Here is a 23,873-nt window from a genome sequence, read left to right as displayed (position 1 = left end):
AAAGAGGCTGATTATTTGTCAGGAATAAGACAACTGAAAACTAATTTCTTTATCTTTACTTATAGCAATTTGCCTTGCTTTACATGCTCAATTATCAGATAGAAGTAACTTGATTTTATCGAGTTACCAATTCTGGTTAGAAAATTCTGACTACTAGGTAGTATCTAAGGAAGGGCTCATTGCATGGTCTTACAATATTTAAAACTTAAATATATGGTCAAAGAACAACCCAAGGGCTCTTAATAAACTCATACACATATATTTCATTTCTATTTCACATTATAAAAATTAATCTACTAAAGTAGAAAAGATGTGGGGGTTTGCTCAAATGGGTTTCCAGATTTTTTAAGTTGTCGTGGTGGTTTTTTTTCCATGCTTGTGATGGGCAAAGTGTGTTTAATCCTCCTTTCATTCTCATCACAGTTGGAGTTATTATTAATGACAATGCCAAGATTTCTAAGACAAATTAGAACTTCATTTGCACTATATTAGATTGGTGGCCTCCTTAAAAGTGTGACTACAATGGATGCAATTGGATTAAGTCTTCCATTCTCAATTTAGTTATTATTTGATGCATTTTTCACTATTTGTGGTGTTGCATTGTAGATTTAATGGTCACTCTTTCTACAACAAAACATGAGTACTTAATGTTGTTTGAGATAAAACATGAAATCGTAACTACAATAGGGAAATTACTATTATTTTGCACATTGACAATCTTTTCCAGATTATATAGAAGCCTCTAGTAGTAGTAGTCCAACATGCCCTTCCCATATAGGATTTATGTGAGGAGTTTACATCCGATATGGTGTGATGACACCAAAGTCAAATTTAGATGAGCAAACTAGAGTTGCTCTTAAATATATTCATAAGGTATCCATTCTATGAAAGCCAATTGCATGATTTAATTTTTTTTTTTATTTCCATGAATTGTGACTCAATTATAATAAAAAGGAACATTTTCTTAAATATTTTTACAAACTGATTATCTATAGACAATATAACTAGTCTTAAATTTCCCTTGTATAATTCCTTCCATTGATCTTTCAGCAAATAGAATTCAATTATATGTTTTTGTAATTGAAACCATTTCATATGTAAATATTTTTTAGGAATTTGAGCTCATGTATAGAGAAGTTGCATGGTTACATGCTAATGATCTGAAGAAGTTACTACCAAAAAAGAAACTTTATTTAGTGTTGGATCTAGATCACACATTGCTCAATTCTTCTCATTTTGTTGAAGTCCCCCACAAAGAGGTGACATTTGTCACATTAAATTAATTAAGGGGCATATTAAATGCTAAATCAAGTGTGCTAGTTAGTTCGTTACCTAGATAATATTTTTAATATCATTTTAGTCTTTAAAATGATTTCTTTTACAATTGCAAGGACTCATGCTTTAGTTACCTATTCCTTTTCATTTATTTCACCTTTCAATGTGTATTAACAATTCTAATTACCTTTTCTATTTGTTATTGATGTTTATTATTAGTCTGTTCACTACTTATTTTTACTTGATTGCTGACTTGAGAATGCTTCCTTAGACCATTTAATTTTTATTCACTACTACATGACTTGAAATATTTTTTCATTCATGATAAAAATTTCTGTTTGAGGTGGTGCTATGACAATGTTTTCAGTCCATTTTTGTAAGTTAAATGAATCTAATTTGATACCATTTTCCTCTTGAATGTTGATTTCTACTCTTTTAGTGAGTTCTTATGTTGATTGGTTTGATCTAGATAATTGATTGCTGAAGAGTAATATTAGTGGATTATTATCGTTATTTTTCTTCTATGCTTTATCTCTATCCAACATATTGATTAGAGATTTTATATCCAAGAGCTTTGGATATTGGTAAAGAAAATATTTTACACCTTCTAACCATGTTGAATAGAATTCAAGATTTTACACCTTCTAACTATGTTTTCTAATGAACCCTATTTACACCTTCTAACTATGTTGAATAGAATTCAAGATTTTATTCATACAGATTTTAAATATGATATTAATATTTAATTTTCTTGATTATGTATTTGTTATTCTACCACATATAGTTCCAATGTATTTCTTGAGAAGAGTATATCTATTAGATACAAATGATTAATTGTGTATTGTCTTTGATGTTACACGAATGTTATATCATTATCAATAAGAATATGTCAAGCTCACTTAGGCAATAAAGATAGTTTTATGTGTCTATGGAGTGTTCCTATGATTGCCTAGTTCAGAAGGAAGTGTCTACTAAGCATTGAAGGGAAGTATGCAGAAGGTGAGTGTTAACTAAGCTTACTCAGTTGCCAAAGGAATTTTGTGAGTTTATAGTGTTAATCAAGCTTCTGTTGGTTAATAAAAGAAATTATTTTTGAGTTAGCTTCTACCAAGCTGGGTCAACTAACAAAATATTTTCTTATTTTGACATACTAAGCTTAATTTTTTTATCTATCCAATTGACTAAGGTGATGAATATTAATTATTCTAAGTTGTATATGAGTTGACTTGACAAAGTGGAAGATAGTATAAGGTCAAGTTTGTGATTTTAAAGTGTAAGTGAGTGTCAAAATATGAAGATATTATTGACGATTTAATGATGAGAAGAGGAAGCAAATTTGAAGGATAAGTAGAATATCCTTGTGGAACAAAAAACCTATATTCAATTAGAAAGGATCAAGTACAAACTAGAATAGAGATCTATAATCGACAATTTAGTTGCATTTAAATTAGGTCATCTCATTATTACTTTCTAACCATTGTAGTAGTGATCTAAATCTCCTAACAGAGTTGGCTTAACAACTAACTGCAAATCCTCTAACAAAGTGGCAGTTCTATTGAATTGTATAAAGGCCTCTAACAAGGTCACTCCTAATAGGTTGATTAAATCCTCTAAATAGTAACTAATTGCAATTGTTGGTTTTCCCAAATTGGGTTTCAATGTTAAATTTTGGTGTCAAATGTGTTCATGCTATTTTCTTTTATTTGTTTGCAACTAAGTTCTAGTAATGGTAATCACTAATAACATCTAAAGTTTATATGTTAAGCATTTACTAAGTACTTGCCGAGTTACAACATTTTTGTGTGTTTATCGAGCTTCAACAATATTTAGTTTTTAGTTTGCATTTTTGTATTGACATCTAAGGGATCCATGATTTATTTTAGTAGTAACTAATTCAACCCTCCTCTCTTAGTTACTCCTCTTATATTTCCAACAATTGGTATAAGAGCTTTTGGTTCTTACAGAGAAGGTTTCAAGGATGTAAGCAAAAGATCAAGATGTCTAACAAAAGAGAGATTCACAAGCTAAACAAAGATAATTTTGGGGCATGGAAAAGACTTATGAGGTTACACTTGGATACCATCAATGACTTAGGATGCAAGTACTGAATACAAGACTCCCATTGGAACATTATTAGTTGAAGATATTGTTGAAAAGAAGAATCATAACATCATGATGATTGAGATATTGCATCTACTCTTAGTTATGCTAAATTTGATAAAGTCAAAGACTACAAGACGGCTTATGAGACATGGATCAAGCTAAAAGATATATATGGAGGAGATGACAATGTAAGAAGAACTAAAGTTGAAAGTCTTAGAGGTCATTTTGATGAGATGAAAATGAGAGAAGATGAGAATATTGCAAAATATGTGGAAAGGATAAAAGTAAGTGTATGTACAATCAAAATATCTAGAGGAGACATTGAAGAGAAAAAAGTTGTAATCAAGTTACTTAGAACTCTTATTCCTATTTATGAAATTAGAGTGTCTGCCATTCAAGAGATGAGATGTGATCCAAATAATAAAATATCTTTGGCTGCTCTAGTTAGAAGATTGAAAGCTTTTGAGTTAGATAACTTTGATGACTATGTTCTTAGTTCAAAGGTTATTGAATATGCTTTTAAAGCTAAACTCTCACTCAAAGAAAAGGGTAAGATATCAAAATCTAACCAATTAGGAAGTGAAGAAGAAGGAACATCAATAGAAAGTTCAGACAATGATCTTGAAGTTGTTGAAGCTCTACTTGCAAGGAAGCATTCCAAAGGAAGAGGAAAGTACAAAGGTAAATTTCCTCTGATCTGCTTTTATTGTGAAGAAGTTGGTCACATTTTTGCTAGGTGTCCAAATAAGGAAATCAAAGATGAAAAAAAAAGAAATAAGCATAAAGGCAAGAAGGATTTCAAGAACTACAAGGAAAAAGGTAAGAAATTTTTTTTTATAGCTAAAGATTCTGATAACAATGAAGATGAAATGGTATGTATTACTGTGAAATATGAATCTGATGATGAAGGAGATAAGATAGAACTTATCTCTCAAATTAGCAAAAATGATTATGGATAATTGATAGTGGTTGTTTACATCATATGACTTGAGACAAAACAAAGTTTGAGCATATGGAATATTATGATGGAGGTGTGTGAGATTTGGAAATAATGAACCTTGCAACATAAAAGAAAAAAGATGTATTTCATTGACTAAAGAGCTTGTATGTGACAATGCTTATTGGGTTGAAGGACTAAATCACAATCTATTGAATGTGGCACAGTTGAATAACATTGGATTCAAGATAAAATTCATGAATTGACTAGCCAAACTACTTACTAGATGCAAAAGAAAATCTAGTTAGATCTGGTAAGAAAATGAAAGGTAATCTATTTTATCTTAATCTTAGTGATTGTTCATGTTTTATTGCTCAAGTAGAAGAAAGCTAATTTTGGCACAAAAGGCTATGTTATGTAAACTTTGATAATCTAGTTAAGATAAGAAAACATAAAAGCATAAGAGCTATTCCTAGTTTGAAGAAGCCTAATATGGGTCTTTGCAAAAATTGTCAAATTGGTAAGATGAGGAATACTAGTTTCAAAAGCAAAAACTATCAGCTTGAAGAAGTCTTAGAAATTATTCATACAGACTTATGTGGACCTACTAGAATAGAGAGTTATAGTAGAGAATTTTTTTTCATTCTTTTTGTTGATGACTATTCTAGAATGATGACTGTAATGTACCTAAAAGAAAAATTAGAAGCCTTTAAAAAAATTCAAGTGGTATTTGAAAAGAGTAGAAAAGGAAACTAGAAAGAGGTTGAAATGCTTAAGATCAAACAAAGTTGGTGAGTTCATCTCCAATGAATTCAATAATTTGTGCATTGAAAGAGGAATCAAAAGAAAAGTACACCATAGTAGAATGGTATAGTTGAAATAAGAAATAGATCTATCATGAATTGTGCAAGAACCTTAATGATTTAAAAGAATGTTGCTCTCTAATACTAGAAAGAAGCTATCAACACTATAGTTCATACCTTAAAAAGAGTATAGTTGAAGAAAGATTCAAACAAAGCTCCTTATCAACTATGGTATGGCTACAAATCTAATGTAAGTTACTTAAAAGTGTTTGACAACAACTGTTATATCTTGAAAGAATCTAGAAAGGAAAATTTGATGTAAAAGGTGATGAAGGCATATTTTTAGGATACTCTTGTAGAAGTAAAGCATACAAATGTTTGAACTTGTCTACTCATAAAATTATAGAAAGTGCACATGTTAGAATTGATGAGTTTGTAGAAAAGAGTGAAGAAGAATGAAACAAAGAGCCAGTGGATTATAGAAGAATTTTTTTACTACAAATCTAATACCCTACCAAATCTATCTAAAAGAAAGGAAGCTTCATCTCCAAAATCTCTAAAATTTCCAACAGTTATTGAGTTGCAGGCAGTGCAACCTGAGTTATAGTCTAAAGGACCTAAGTCACAATTAGAGACTATTGAGCTAGTTCAAACTAAGCTTGATGGACCCAAGTCATAGAAGGACCTAAGCTTGAAACTAAAATTTATGATGAAGATGATGGGACTCATTCAAAGACCAAAGAGCCTATGTTAGCAAGATATGTTGGAAGGCACCATGCACCTAATTAGATCATTGGATACAAATCTAATGGAACAATGACAAGAAGAAAATTAAAAGGTACATGTTTACTTGCTAAATTTGAACCTAGAAGTGTTAATGATGCTCTAGATAATGAAAGTTTGATTGAAGCAATGAATGAAAATATGAAACAGATAGAAAAGAACAAAACTTGGACTTTGGTTCCTAGACTCAAGGATAAAAATGTAATTGGTACAAAGTGAGTATTCAGAAATAAGTTGAATAAAGATGGAAAAGTTTCAAGAAACAAAGCAAGATTGGTGTGCAAAGGTTACGCTCAAGATGAAGGTATTGATTATGGTGAGTGTTTTGCTCCTATAGTAAGAATAGAAGGTGTTAGAACTTTATTAACATATGCAACACATAGAGGATCTAAAGTGTATCAAATGTATGTCAAATCTGCATTCTTGAATGAAATTCTTGATGAAGAAGTCTACATTGAACAACCAGAAGGTTCTGTAGATCCTAACAAAAAAGACATGATTTGCAAGTTACACAAAGCATTATATGGTCTCAAGTAAGTTTCTAGAGCTTGGTCTAAAAGATTTCATAATTATTTGATACAGATTAGGTTTCAAAGAAAAAATGATAATAGTAGTCTATATATCAAGGAAGGACTAGACAAAAAGATTGTGTTGGCATAAATATTTGTTGATGATACTCTATTTATAGAAAATGATGAGTTGTGCAAAATATTTTTAGAAGAAATGAGTAAAGAATTTGAGATGTCCATGTTTGGTGAGATAAAATTCTTTGTTGGATTGTAGATATAGTAGAACAAAACCGGTATCTACATCACTCAATCTAAGTATATCAAAGAAATATTAAAGAATTTTGGAGTGGAAGATTCAAGACCAGTTGGAATCCCTATGTCTATTGGACACAAGCTCTCCAAAAATGATGATTCCAAAGAAGTAGATTAGACCACATACATCAATGATTGGAAAATTATAGTATGTAGTACACACAAGGCCTAATATTGATCTAGTAGTTGGAATGGTGGCAAGATTCTAAGAAAATCTTAAGGAAAATCACATGATGGAAATCAAAAGAATCATGATATATCTAAAAGGTACTAAAGACTATGGCTTATGGTATAAACTTGGAAGAAATTTGAACTTGAAAGTATTTACTAATGCTGATTGGGCAGGAAGTATTGATGACAGAAAAAACACTAGAGGTGGAGCATTCTTTCTTGGTAAAAGACTAATGGCTTGGACAAGCAAGAAGCAAAATTGTACATCTCAATCCATAACAAAGGCAAAATATGTGGTAGCAACAATTAATTGTTTTAACATTGTTTGGTTTAAAAAATTCTTGAAAGGAATGAAGATAGAGATAGAGGATGAATACTGTGATAACACCAGTGCAATCAATACATCAAATAATCTAATGATGCATACCAAAACAAAGCACATTGCAATAAAATATCACTTCTTAAGAGAATAGGTGCAAGAAAAAGAAGTCTGATTGGAAAGTGTCAATACAAAGAAATAGATTGCACACATATTCACCAAGCCATTACCTAAAGATGAATTTTTGTATCTAAGAGGTAAGCTAGGGGTCATTCCCCTATCTGAAGCTCACTAAATGAAGTTTAGTGATGCATCAACTAGAACCTATTGAAGATCAATCAGTTGGTGGAAAATTAGCAAGGGCATATTTTAAATGAATCAGTACTTAAGGTACATTGGTATTAACAAAATTGCTATCTTTGGCATGTGTTATCAAAGAGGGAGAAGTTTACTATCATATCTCTGAGAAATTTTGTAAACCAAAATAAAGTAAGGAACCAAAGAGGGAAAAGTTTCTCAAAGAAGGAGAAGTTTGTTGTAAAAGGAAAAAAATTCTGTAAATGAACTTGGTAAAAATTGTTGTAGATAGAGAAAGAATCTAGTGAAAGGAAGAGCTCATTCTAACAGAGGAAGTTCTCAAGTCTAAATCCAAATTTTCATTATGCTATGACATGTTGTGTTGCCATCAATGCCAAAGAGGGATATTTTTGGATACAATTGATTAATTGTGTATTGTCTTTGATGTTACAAAAATGTTAGATCATTATTAGTCAGTATATGTCAAGCTCACTCAGGTAGTGAAGACAATTTTTTGTGTCTATCAAGAAATTCTTATGATTGCCTAGTTCAGAAGGCAGTATCTACCAAGTTCTCTTGGGAATTGAAGGAAAGTATGCAAAAGTTGAGAGTTAACTAAGCTCACTCGATTCATAAAGGAAAGTTGGATGGAACCAATGCTAACTAAGCTCACTCAATTGCCAAAATATTTTTTGTGAGTTTGTAGTTAACTGACCTTCTATAGGTTAACAAAGAAAATTATTTTTGAGTTAGTTTCTACCAAGCTTGGTTGGCTAATGAAGTATTTTTTTATTTTGGCATATTAAGCTTAATTGATTTATCTATTAATTCTAGCCTACTAAGGTGATGAATATTAATTATTCTAAGTTGTATATGAGTCAACTTGACAAAGTGGAAGATATATTTTGTGATTTCAAAGTGTAAGTGAGTGTGAAAGTATGAAGATATTATTAAAGATTTAATGATGAGAAGAGGAAGAGAATTTTGAAGGATAAGCAAAATATCCTTGTGGAGCAGAAAAGGTATATTCAATTAGGAAAGATCAAGTACAAGCTAGAATAGAGATCTGTAATCAGCAATTTAGTTAAATTTAAATCAGGTCATCTCATTGTTACTCTCTAACCATTGTAGCAATGATCTAAATCTCCTAACAGAGTTGGCTTAACAACTATTTGCAAATCCTTTAACAAGGTGGCAGTTCTATTGAATTGTCTAAAGACTTCTAACAAAACCACTCCTAATAAGGTGATTAAATCCTCTAACAAGGTCACACCTAATAGTGTGTTTTGTAACCTTTAATAGGGTTAGCTCCTAACATGGCTCACTTTAGAAGAGGAAAAATAATAACTAGTTGCAATTGGTGGTTTTTCCCAAATTAGGTTTCCACATTAAATCTTGGTTTCAAATGTGTTAATAATATTTTCTTTTATGTGTTCGTAACTAAGTTAAAGTAATGGTAATCACTCATAGCATCTAAAATTTATATGTTAAGAATTTACTGAGTACTTTTTGAGTTACAACATTTTTGTGTATTTATTGAGCTTTAGCAGTATCCAATTTTCAGTTTGCATTTTTGTACTGACATCTAAGGGATCCAATATTTATTTTAGTAGGAAGTAATTCACCCCCCCGCCCCCCTCTCAGTTGCTCCTCTTATATTTCCAAAAATATCATGTTACAGTGACCATGATCATGGTAGATCTAATGTTGGGAAGACAACATTGTTAATTTTTTGCATTATTCTTTAAAAGGTACTAGCTCAATAGAAGATCACCTACTTTATAAGTAGGAGGATGGTGGTTCAATTCCATTGTCCTAAAATGACTAAATTAATGATTAAATAAACTACCAAATATATTACCAAATCAACCACTAAATATATTACCATATATACTACCCAAAATACTAGCAAATATGCTACCAAATAAACTACCAAAATTACTAAATAAACTAACATTTAAACTACTAAGTAACAACAATAAATGACTAAATCTACCTAATTAATGATCAAAATAGTTTAGTCATAAATTTGGTTGGGAGATAAATGTCTGGCAATAAACTACAATTGGTCATGTGATCAAAACTAGTCAGATATCTACAATTTTTAGTAGATTATCTAGTAATAGATTGTTATTTTTGTACTAGTGTATAAGTATCAAGGTCAATAGGTTTAGGGTCAGTTGTGGTTAAGTGGATTACTCATATGGGTGTAATAAAATGAGGTTATAATTAACACTAGGGACAAAGTGTTTTAATTAAAATGACCCTTGACCACCTTTTGTGCCTAGTACACAAGTTCACATTATAAAGTGAACATTCATCGACATAAAAATAATTACTAATTATATATTTTGTGTTTAAGTTTAAATCATTGGGGTATGGCTAGTGGGTTCTAGGGGAACATTATAAAATGACACTTTTAGACCACCTCACACTCTATGAGTTCTATAGAGAGCTCCATAAATGTGGAAAAGTCAAAAAATTAGCTTTAAGCTCTTCACTCACCTCTGAAGATTCATTGTCATTGTTTCTTCTTCTATATATAAATTTCAAGTAAAAGCCCTAATTAGGCTTGATTAACAACCTAAATGATTCAACTGTATCATTTTTGAACAGTTCTATAAAATTTTGCACATACCCTCTTGATGTTAATGCATCTAAAAAAAATTATACCTTTTCCTTTGGTAAGAATCAGGAGGAAAAAAAACTCCTTAAATGAGCAATAATATTGTAATTTTTTTTAGATGTAAGGTATTCCTCACCTCTCGTAACAATCAAGAGAAAAAATGTAAAAGCTACCCTTGCAAAACTAATGTCACATCAACACTCTCCATAAAATGCAAAAAATCCAATTAGAGTTAAGGTCCTTTGAATATTGACTAGTCAACATTAACTCCCATTTATCATTAAATTTTAAAAAATACATTTACCAGATACTAGATACCAAAATACTGAGATAGTTTAGACAGGATGACCAAGTTGAAATAAACTCCAAAACCTACTCAAGAAATATAAGGGTGAGAATATTGTAGGAGTACTTTACCTTACTACCACAAAGTTTTCGAACTTTCCCAGAATCTTTCTCAATGTGAAAGATACCCACTAGGTAATACCAAGAGAAGTAATGGAATTGTGTAACACATTGTCTATATTATGATCAAAAAATTCCATCAATCCCACATGGTAACATAAGGCACTCATACAAGGCAAAAACCAATTATTAGTAATAACTTAAAAACAACACAATGCCCCATCAATTCATATGGACAATTACATATGCAATATCTACACATAGTCATGAATCTCATAAAAATAATACTCCCAATGGATACATCTTAGTCTATGCCATTACACAGGATGTTCTTATCTTGATGACAAGATTAACAACACATTAATTTTTAAATTTAATTCATATGTACTATAATGAATTATATATTCAATGCTTTTGATATAGAGAAGTATACCAAGAAAGATATAAAGATACTATTATTTCTTAGAATTGTTAGAATTTATACATTTTGCATGCAACTTAGAAACATGAATAATAATTATTAGTGAACTTAATTCATTTAAGTTGAAACCACATTCTTAGTGAACAACATCCTAATAGTAAATTACTAAAATAATCCACTTAAAGCTAATTCAGATTATTCACATGATTGGTGCTATTCCTATAAGGAACAAATTTCTCCGTAGCTATGCTACTCTACATAAAAACACTAATAGGTATATTATCTATGATATATTTAGCTTACATCATTAATACAATCAACATTGTATGTGAATCCCAATATGTGAAATGATTCAATGGAAGCACATTTTCAATACAAGAAGGAATATAAGGATTACTCAACAAGATTTATTGTCATATATAATATTTCATATAAAGATCTCACCTTATTCATTAATCTACTAAGAAAGGCTCAACATAACTCTAAATCCAACATATTACACACTTTTACCCAAAAAGAAATAAATGAAATGCATCATATTTACACATGTTGTAAGTCCTACCTAGTGTACTATTTAAACCAATTTCCAAACAATGATTCAAAATGGTTCAAATAAATATTTAAGTGTAGCTTTTGTTGTTCTACCTAGGTGTTGGTCTAAGTTTAGTAATTTGCTAAAGTTCACTATCCTTTTAACATCAAAGAACACATCTTCCAATATGGCTTTCGTTAGAGATTTATACTAGTCAATTTTGTAGTGTTGTAAAATCTTATGTTAGACCAAATGTAGTTTATGGATTTATATCTCAAACCAAGCCTTTTTCTTGGTGAGACATAGGTGAAGAAATTCCTGATAAGTTCATTTCTAAGTTAGTTAATGGGGGAACATCTTTAGTTGTGAAAAACATGGTTGTGAGTGTCCCATCATCCTCAAGTTGGGTTTTATCATAGTTTCTCAAATCAATAATACTAAAAATTACTTTACTCCTTTGTAGTTGGCTTACGTTATCCACAATTGAAAGAAAGTTGACATGTTTAAGAGGGTTTCTATTCAAAAATTTCCATTCTTTGGTTGAAAGGCTTCTTACAAAACAACTATGGTTTTACACACATATATTTCTCATTTTCCTACAACTTCTAAAGGATTTTCAAAGGTCTCAATCTCTAGTCTATCATTAATATCTCCAATATATCCTTTGAGTTGACTAATGTTTTAGACATTTGAAAATTTAGTAGAGGATGGTTGTGATCTAAGAACAAAATTTACATTTTGTAAACCAAAATTAGAAACATAGCTCCTCCCAAGTTATGCAAGCCTCTTAGTCTTACATCATTCTTAGCATGGAGATAATATTGTATATATGCTTCTAGATTCAATTGTGTTAAGATTTTTCCATCAACATTTTGAATCACACTACGTGATCCATCATCAGGATGAAGAGCAAGAGAAGAAAAACAAAGTGTGATCACGTAGTGTGATTCAAAATGTTGATGGAAAAATCTTAATGCAATCGAATCTAGAAGCATATATATAGTATAATGGATTGTGGAAATTTGTTCTCTTTAATGTAGATAATAGTTGGGTTGCCAGTTTTCAAGTATGGAAACAAGTTAAAACTAGTATCATTTTAGTAGATAAAGAAACTATTTAACAACCATGATGAATAATAATAGCACATTTTATTGCTAAGGAAACTAGTTCACCAATTTAAGATGTTTTTCTATTGAACCAATGATTGTAGCTTAGAACAAGGTGTGAAGAACATCAAATTACTTATTAACAAGAAAGAAAAAGGAACATGGTATAATTGAGGATATTAACATCCTTGCTATTCCTATTTTCCCCACTTTCTCTTCCATTCCAGCAACTCCTTTCCAAAGGATCTACCAGTTTGGTAGAGAAGATTATGTGGGTTGAGGTGGCAACACTGTGGAGAAGACTTGGTAGAGTGGTGGCAACAAAAATCATGTGTAGTTCTTCTGACTAAAAATTTGGTGGAGATTTACTTTGTGTAGAGTGAGAGTTTCAAATAAGGCCAGTTATCATGGATATATTGGTGTCTATTCAACATGATGTAGAGGAAATCATGTTGATGGCTCATAATGTCAACAACCAGATCTCAGTTGTAGGAGGATTCATTTTAGAGCAGTAAGGAGTCATCTTTTTGCTACTTTTTTTTATCTCTACTAACCACCTCTTTTGTTAAATGGGTGGGGTTTCTCATAGGATTTACAATCTTCTCCCTACTACTTCCCAGTATACATGCAAAAATGGTTATAACATATTTCCCCTGTCCCCCCCCCCCCCCCCATGCCCTCAAAATTCATAAAGAATATATAAATGAGTAGTGCTCTACCATTTATATTTCTATAACGATCACCATCCAAAATAGAATCTTTAACAATGCATTTAGTTATTCATTTATTTTTAATTCTTAATGAACCAACATTAGTTGGGTTTAATAAGAGATCCAGATGGCTGCACAAATACCATTTATTTAGGTATGGGAAAAATAAGTCATGACATCCTTATTCTCTTAGAGAATGCATCATCTTGATGTAGATATACATACATACATACATACATTCATACATATATATATGAAATATAAATCATACCCAAAGATATTCAAGACTCAAATCAATAGGATCAAAGTTTAACTTTCATTACTCACAATAATGCACGTGCAGCTGTGTTCAATTCTATCAACAATTTGACTTCCTTCTAATAATAGTGTCAAATTTTTATTTTCTTAATCCATTCAAATCAAATGAACACACAAATTCCAAGGACAAAGGTAACACATAGTGCATTAAACACAATCATGAATGATAAACATACAATAGAAGAACCCACATACTATAATTAAACATTTCAAGCTTTTTTTCTATGTGAATGTGTGAATTCCATTAAATTTATATGGTTTAGAAGGTTATCTCTCTTTGACAATATCCTCCCTTTCTTATGATGTGTCATTCCCTCTATTGCATTGCAAAAAAAACACAAAAATATCAGTACATCATATATCATAAATCAATTCAAATGTCTAATAAAATACTTTCTTATCTCACAAAGTCTCAAGGTTAATATTACCTTAAAGTCACATTATATCACTCACATACCTATGCTTAACTCATCATATCTTGGCATTAGAAGGATTTGACCTTGTTAGTAATTACTTTATACACATTTCCTTCCATACTTATACATACGCACTTACAATACTTTTAGCTCATTCTTAATGCCAATAGCTCAAGTAGAGAATTATTAAATTATAAACTTCAAGAGTCAATGTTTTCCCTTAAAATCATCTTTAATCACACCTTGATCAAGAGTAGAAAAAGCAATCAACCATATGTACCATACATACCATCTAACATGTGGTTCTTGCTAAGTGGGTAAGTGTCCACAAGACATAATCAAGTAATGTAATCACATTATATCTATTTCATCATCATTTGAATCATCATAAACATGATGGAATTTTCATATAACATTGTTGATGTACTCATTAAAAAAAGTAATCATCAATATGCATATACACACTTGTGAGAGTTAACATCCAGTGTAATCATAACACATCATTTAGCTCAAAATTAGTGACATATATCTAACCAATGTGACAAGTAAATGAATGATATAAAGGCCTCGTAGTAAAATGTAATATTGACCTAAGGTTTTGCCTCAATAGGTAATAAAACCAAATCCCCTCCATAAATATCGACTAAGGGTCTAAGTCAAATACATAATGACTAAGACTATGTTGAACAACATATCAAATAGGAGTCCAACAGATAATTAAAGATAACCAAATCATCAGTCGACATTCATCAACCAGGTTGACTAGGTGAAAAGGTGTCAACAACTAAATATGAGTCGCACAAGGTGGATAATGACATATACTTAGCACTAAAGAAATATATTTTCAGCACTAAATAAAATAAGGATCTATACATACCTATTTGCATTTATATAGGAAGACCACATTTCTATACACTTGCCATATAGACCAAATGTCATGTCAAGTCAAAATCAAAAGTCAACTACACTTAGTCAAATCAACAAGAAAATAAATTATCTTTCAATCAATTATGCAACGTCATTATAGTTTCCAACTTACATGTTGAAATAATAAGTACAATAATAATTACAGTTCATAAGCTAATTATCGACCAAATTTTTGAACACAACATAGCATCACATGAATATGTCATAAATGAATCTACTAAAGAAGTTAGCCTACATGTCAAAATTTATTTCATCATATGTCAAAACCATATCCTACTCAAAAATTGTCACATCATCAATTGCAAGAAATAGGGAAATAATCAAGCAAAACCATAGTTTGAATAGTCAACAATTATTTCATTTATCATAATCAAAGATTAACAGAATAATTATCCATTTAAGAAAGTAACACATGAAATTATCTAAGGATGCTGACCTACTCATTATCCATCCATCAAAATGCATGATTTAATAAATACATCAAGTATAATCTAAAGTGTCATACCTCATAGAAAATGTCGACCTACACATCGAACGTGGGACAATATGAACATCATACAAGTGCAATAACATCTACCATATGATTTGCACCATTAATTAAATCATCTAGGTATGCTCATAAATCATCTGCAAGGATTAGTAAATTCAATTTTTTTTCATTTCAGTGACCTAGACCCTCAAGCCCATCTCATCACCACAATGTGCTTAGCTAAACATATAAGCACAAGTTTTGATGTATGGTCTTTACACCATTCAATCATCACATAAAAATATGGTTGAGGTGCTTTCCTAACCAACCATGAAGCCTTACACTTCCTTGGGACTCAAACTAACATATAGAATACCCAACCCTACAATGCCTAAATATTACAAAATGCAATTCCTTGGGATCCTATCTAACATGTAGAATTCTCAACCTAGCAATGCCCACATAGTACAAAAGGTACTTTTCTTGGGATCCTACCTAACATGTAGAATTCCCAATCTAGCAATGCCCAATAATGTAAAAAGTAGGAGGTATTTGGTGTAGCCATGAAACATACTACTTCTCACATATGTCCAAGTAGCCCTAATTATGGTTGTGGCAGGGAGATGAAACATAGGAAAGAATATCAAATAAACATATATGCACATAGCATTGACCAAAGCATTTTTTAGTACCAGCATTACATTGGCAGGTAGAGTGAAAAATGAAAGCATCACTTCTACCTCTCCCTATCTGTCCACATTCAACATGCACATTGAAAGATAAGCTTTCCAAAATAAAATAAAATAATACAAAAATAATAATGACATAGGGTAAAAGCACATATTTGTGTCATCATTTAGGATACCAAAACTTGTTTTGGTCAAATCTTGTTTCTCTATCAAAACTCTATTTTTTTTCCAAAACTAAAAATACCCTTTTATAGATCGCAGATTCAATATCATCATTATATAAATTTTTGAGTGTTTTACTTAGTTATAATATGTTATAATTTAAAAAATTTATAAGTCAATATTTCAACATTTCAGAAGATGCTCCCTCAAAAAAGGAAAAAAATAGTAAATCATATCAGAACAATTAAAAAATTATATTTATCTCGAGAGGAGAGAGTCCTCTTCACGAATATGTAAATTTTTTTCAAGAAGGTGTAGATTTGATAGGAAAGTTTTGATGGAAGGAAAAAACTATTGGATTCTAATAAGGTTGAGCTTGAGTACTTATAACAAAGAAAATATACATAAAAAAAATTATTTCTTTTTTTGTTCCCTAGCTATGCATGTCATCTATAAGATATTTTTAAAACAAAACAAAAAGAGATGATTTTCATATACTTGTTTAATGGGAACTACACATTATATTTTTTATATTTAAAAGAGGGACTTAAAAACAAAATAAAATGAATAGATTCTTACTTAAAAAAATATAAAAATTATAGGCATAAAATTCATCTAATTCTATACATTTCATCAGTTACATCATCTTCAAATTTTAAACACAAATACCATTTTTTTGTCATTAATGTTGAACTGTCACATTCTGATATCCTATTTCTTTATAAAAGGTGACATAGGTTTGTGCTTTTACCCCATGTTCTTGAAAATCCACTCCCTTATACATCCTATCATTTCTCTACACTGAACATGATAGATGACATTGCTTAAAACACAAGACTAGCATTGTAAAAGTGCACAACCTAGCCACCACAAGATCAAAGAAATCTTGAAATAAAGATTCACAATTCTCAAATCAAAGTCTAAGAAGGAGGCACAAAACCAATAAAATAAAAGTGAAAAAGAGTCATAATAGATAAGTAACATAAGAAATTGGTGGCTAGGTTGTCACAAGATTTTATTTTTCAAGCTAGCCCTTGATCATATCAAAGTTTATGAAAATTGAACATAATCAAATGAAAACCCAATTCACATAAGGGACAATGACTCTTACTAATCACCAAGAGGTAGTAGATGTTTAATGACACCTTATATCCAAGGACCACTAAAAACAAAACCAAACTTCACATGCATCACATGAAATTTATCTTGATAATAACACATTTCTAAATGCATAATGGAAAATGCAAAATATATCCATATTCTTCCTACTTATCATGCTAGGTAATTCCAAGAATCTCTTGACTCTAGAATCAAAATTCTCATGCCACTTATGTGTCACATGTCATTTGCATAATATAAGGCATATTTTTATTTCTATCACACGCCATGTTTTGAATTTGTGGGCACTCTTAACTAGTGTAAAAATCAACCATCATTTGGCTATTTCAACAAATAATAGAATTTCACATCCTTCTTGCATTACACATACAATAATAAGTGCTTCAAGTATATCTCAATGATTTCCATATTATACATTCACATAATTTTTACTCAAAATTATAACCATTTGAAGTACTCAGGTCACCAATCATTCTAGAAAATTTCCATTGTGACAATCATTAAAAGAGTGCAATATCAACTAAAAAGCATGACATTTATAAGGAGTATCGTATCCTTCTCTATCATATGTAATCATAACTAGGGGACACAACATGTAACCCATGTCATCAACTCATGCAAAATAAATTAAGTTAGTTGACTTACAGTTGTGTGTCTAGCATAGTAAACTCAAGGCCCGAGTATGGAACCAAGAGCTTTGATACCATATGTAAGAACTAACCCCACAAAACCAATGCCACATTAGTACTCTCCATAAAATGCATAAAATTCAACGAGTTAAGGGACCACTCAACATTAATTCTCAATTATCATTAAATTTTAAGAAATACATTTACCAGATACCAAATACCAGAATATCGAGATGGTTTAGATAGGATGACCAAGCTGAAAGAAGCTCCAAAACCTACTCAAGAAACATAAGGGTGAGAATATTGTAGGAATGCTTTATCACCCTACCATAAAGCTATTAAACTTCCCTGAAAGCTTTCCTAACATGAGAGATACCCAACCAAACATCAAAGAAGACTAACTAGGTAATACCAACATAAGTAATGGAATTGTGAAACACATTGTCTATATTATGATCAAAACATGCTAACATAAGGCCACATCAATTCATATGGACAAAAACATATGCAATATCTACACATAGTTATGAATATTATAAAAATAATATTCCCAATAGATAAATCTTAGTTTATGCATTAATTTTCAAATTTGAACATGATCTCTTATGCATTAAAACAAAATTATATTACATACCCTTAAATTCATATGTACTATAATGAATTATAAGTTCAATGCTTCTAATATAGAGAAGTATACCAAAAAAAAATATAAAGATACTACTATTTCTTAGAATTGTTAGAGTTTATACATATACCATTTATATTTAGTGAATTTAATTTATTTAAGGCCAAACCATATTCTTAATGAACAACACATCCCAATAGTAAATTACTAATTCACTTAAATCTAATTCAAATTATTTACATGACTGGTATTATTCCTATAAGAAAGAAATTTCTCTGTAGCTATGCTACTCTATGTAAAACCACTAATAGGTATATTATCTATGATATATTCATCTTAGATCATTAATACAATTAATATTGTATGTGAATCCCAATATGTCCAATGATTCAATGGAAGCACATTTTTAGTATAACAAGGATTGTTCAACAAGAGTTACTATCATATATAATATTTCATATAGAGATGTCATCTTATGCACTAATCCAGTAATAAAGGCTCAACATAACTCTAAATCCAATAAGAAATAAATAAAATGAATCAGATTTACACATATTCTAAGTCCTACCCAATGTACTGTTTAAACCAATTCCAAACAATGATTCATAATGGTTCACATAAGTTGTGAAATACATGGTTGTAAGTGTCTCATCATCCTCAAGTTGGGTTTTATCATAGTTTTTGAAATTGATAACAATAAAACTTACACTATCCATAATTGAAAGAAATTTGAAATGTTTAAGAGGGTTTCTATTCATAAATTTCCATTCGTTGATCCCAATCTATTTCTCATTTTTCTACAACTTATAAATGATTTTCAAAGTACTCTATCATTAATCTCTCCAATATATCCTTTGAGTTGACTAATGTTTTAGACATTTGAAAATTTAGTAGAGAATGGTTGTTGTATGAGAACATCATTTGCATTTTGTAAAAGAAAATCATAAACACACCCCCTCCCAAGTTATGCAAGCCTCTTATTGACATGCGAGGGAATTTCTTATTGTTTTAGTATAATGCAATAGTCCTACATCATTCCCAACATGAGATAATATTTGGGTTGCCAATTTTCAAGTATGGAAACAAGTTAAAATTGATATCATTTTAGTAGATAAAGAAACTATTTAACAACCATGATGAATAAAAATAGCACATTTTATTGCTAAGGAAGCTAGTTCACCAATTTAAGATTTTTTCCCATTGAAAAGATGTTCAACGAATGAATGCAACCCAAAAAAAAGTGTGAAGAACAAAAAATTACTTATTAACAAGGTTGAAAACAAAACCTAGTGTAATTTCAGATGCCAACATCCTTGTTGTGCCTTTATTCCCCACTTTCTCTTCTAGTCCAGCTATTCCTTTACAAAGGATCTACTAGTTTGGTAGAGGGGATTGGGCTGGTTGAGGTGATAGTGCTATGGAGAAGACATGGTAGAGTGGCGGTAACAAAGATCATGTGTAGTTTTGACTAAAAAATTGGTGGAGATTTACTTTGTGTAGAGTGGGAGTTTCAAATAAGGCCAATTATCATGGATATATTGATGTCTATTCAATACAATGTAGAGAAACTCATGTGGATGGCTTGTAATGTCGGTGACCAGATCTCAATTGTAGGAGGATTCATTTCAAAGTAGCAACAAGTTCTTTTGTTGCTTCTTTTTAATCTAGTAACTGCCACTTTTGTTAAATGGATGGGGTTTCAAATAAGATTTATAGTCTTCTCCATACTACTTTTTATTGGCCCCTAAGGGATTTCATGCAAAAATGGTAATAACATATTTCTTCCGTACACCCCATGCCCTCAAAATTCATAAAGAATATATATAAATGGGTAGTGGTCTACCATTTAGATTTTTGTAATGACCACCATCCAAAATATAATCTTTAACAATGTATTTATTTATTCATTTATTTTTAATTCTTAATGAACCAGAATTAATTGGGTTTAATAAGAGAGCCATATGGTGGTACAAATATCCACTTATTTAGGTATGTGATAAATGAGTTATGACAAAAAACCTCCTTAAAATAAGAAATGGTATTGTAAAAAAAAATTAGATGTGAGGTGTTTGTCACCTGGTCAAAGCACTATCTAGAGGAGTCATGTCACAGTTTCAAATTTTTTGGATGTTATCACAATCTCAATCAAATATAAATCTTTGGTGCTCTACACCACTTCTTGAATCACTCGTGTTTATATCTTATTTGGGAACTCCCTCAATGTATTCAACATTAGGAACTAATGGGCAAGATGAAGAGGAAGGAAGATGAATATTTTTAGCTGAGACACAAGTAAGGGCCATGGGGGTGATCTCATAGAGAAAAATTGCCATAGCTATTAAATGTAGAATGACTAGCCTTTGAGATAAATGGGGGGCTACAATTCTCAAGACACTCAATATGGAATCCTACAATGCACTCCAAGTATGCTATCATCAATTCATATTCTATATATTATACTTTCCATGAATCAATGAGGACTTAAAAGTAAAACCTTTTGAGCTTCCTTCATCTTCACTCCAATTTGTATTGTTTTTTAAACAATGCTTATGCTTGCAATTTTTTCTCATGACAATTGTTCAAATTCAAAATAGTCAGTTCAGAGAATGTTTTCTATGATACCCTTTTCAATACCACATCTAGTTCATATACAATGCATTCAATGCACATCCTAAGCAACAAATTAATTAGAATTTTTTGATGTGTATTTGTTCTTTTGTAATGTTTAACTTCAAAATATAGGTCTCCTTTGCCCACTAAAAAATCACAACCATAATGACTATCAAAAAACTACAAGTAAACTATGTCTCATTGATTTTTTTTTTTTTTTGTGTGTGTGTGTGTGTGCGTGTGTGCGTGTGTGCTAGTTAGAGCATTTATTCCATGATCTGGTCATAATTTTTTCCTCTTATTTGTTTCTATGTATAAGGACTTTTAGAATTGGTACTATACATTTTGTATAATGAGAATATGTGAATTGGATTTTAATCGAAGAATTTGAAACCAAGCTGATTTAATAAATTTACAATTGCTTCAACTATTGGGAGTGCAAAATGAGCTCCTTATATGTTTAAAGAATGAAATTGGATTTATAAAATGGTTTTCCTATTGGTAGGGTAGGGCTAAAGAAAGGAAAGTAGTTGACAAAGCCTATTTTGGGCTTTTTCAAGTCACAAGGAGTGTCATTGAAGATAGAGTTGAAGGAGTTTTTTGTAATGGAGGATGCCCTTCTTCTTGTTGGTACTCCCATTACTACTCACCATTTTGTTCCCAGCCAAAGTGTTGATGTCTAGAATCACAAAAGGAAAAAGTTTCCAGGTCTATATTTACCTTTAACTAAATGGTTCATGCTGGTAGAAGCACATCAAAATGACTTTTTCATCTATGCACACTCTACAATTGTACTTCTATAAGTGATAATTAGAATAAAACTTGTTGGCTTGTTTTTATACGTGTAGGCTTGTTTTTGATTGAAAAGATCATTGAAAAAGAGATTTGTTGAAAAGAAGATTGTTGAAGAAGATTATGAGTTTCAATCATTATTTTGTCGCTAATGTCAAACCTACTCTTTTCTAGTAAGACAATTGTTTGTAAGATTAAAGTACTATCACTTAGTTGATTGATGAGGAGGATTTGATCAAAAAGATGTAACAAAAGCACCTAGAGGAAAGGTTATGATTATGTAATGAAGTACAAAGATCAATTAGATAGTGATGACATGATGTATTGATGATCTACATAAGATTACAAAATGGTTGGCTATACTTAAGAAGTTTAGAAGAATAAGGTTAACAAAGTTTGTCTAACAAGCTTGACTGAGTGGATAGTAGGTGCAAAGTTAGTGCAAGTTGAGTAGAAAATTAGTTGGAGCTGAGTAAAAGAAAAATCTATTGGATGCTGAGTAAGATAGTTGATGTTGAGTAAATTTTAGTTGATGCTAAGCACCAATAAATTTCAACTATTGTGGAGTAACATAGTATGTGCTAAGGTTGATAATGTGATGGGGATACAACCCAAGAACAAAATGGACACCACAGAAAAAGGGAAATTGTATTAACTGAAAAATAAGCTAGTACATTCAGTATAGAGAAAATAAACTTCAAAACATTCCCTAAGGGCTTACAATAGCATAAATGTCGAGATAATTTCTCCTTTCAGTACCTCCTCTCAAACTCCACTCTGAACTACCTTTTACAATGCCAAAAATCTCTTTAAATAGACCTCAGAGGGTTAAGGACTAAGAGTACATTCTAGAAAGTGCTAGTAGGCATCCACCAACCAAATAAAAGGTTTCAAAAGCTGTGTTAGAAGTTGACGCAAATCTAGAAGAATCCAGAAATGGTAACCGAACTTCCAGGAGGCATAACTTTTTAACTATAGCTTCGATTGACGAACCGTTTACATTTTCAAAAAGCTCTCAAAGCGCTTTATAGCCCTATGGACAACTTCACTCATCCCCAATTTTATGGCCCTTTTTGAGATCATTTAATGCCCCTAACCTAACTTTGAAGCATTCTTAAGAGGTCTCCACAATTCAAAAAACTGTAATAACTTTCAAACCGTGGGGCCTTTTGACTTGATTCTTTTTCTAGAATGCTCTAAATTACAATTACATTCATCTAGCCAATTTACACCTCCTAGTTCACCAAAATAATGGTTCAATTACATACTCCTATTTTTTTGAGATTTACACGAACACTGATAGTGGAACTGTGAGAGTTGAAACCTTTATTTGACCCAAATGGGTATCCAAAAATGAAAACACATGAAATAGAAACTAAGTCTAAGTATATTTTTTTGGGTGACATAGGATTGCCCTTAAACCTCTGGATGTTCCTGCATCAAACACCCAGCGTGGATTGAAAAGTGACCCTGTCACTTTATGAATGGTAGAGGAAATCCCAAATGGGAAACCTCAGCTGCTGAAATCCAAGTTGAGTCCTTGATCGATCATCCTTTCCATTTGACCAAATACTCTTCATACTGCCTATTTCTGGTACTCCTACCCACACGATGATCTAGAATGTCTTCTATCTCCTCCTTTTTAGAAGTAGGAATTGGATATGGCTCTAACACCAGCTCCTCATCTGCACCATCATCATGTTACTATGTTAAATGTACAATGTTGAAAATGGAAGAAATGTGAATACCATCTGGCAGCTCCACTTCATATGCATTTCCTGAGTCATGTTTCTTCAATATTTTGCAAG

The 23,873-nt window shown here is 31.1% G+C and overlaps 1 pseudogene; it reads left to right on the top strand.

The window, feature by feature from the left end:
- The window catches only part of LOC149556998 (uncharacterized), a 40,023-nt pseudogene extending 17,890 nt beyond the window's left edge, over nt 1-22,133 (top strand).
- The last annotated feature ends 1,740 nt before the right edge of the window (nt 22,134-23,873 follow it).

Source organism: Cupressus sempervirens, chromosome 5 (genome assembly GCF_028749045.1).
Source record: "Cupressus sempervirens isolate cs-2001-9-10 chromosome 5, ASM2874904v1, whole genome shotgun sequence".
Classification (NCBI taxonomy): domain Eukaryota; kingdom Viridiplantae; phylum Streptophyta; class Pinopsida; order Cupressales; family Cupressaceae; genus Cupressus; species Cupressus sempervirens.
The sequence above is the reverse complement of the archived record's forward strand: the minus strand, read 5'-3'. Positions and strand labels throughout refer to the sequence as shown.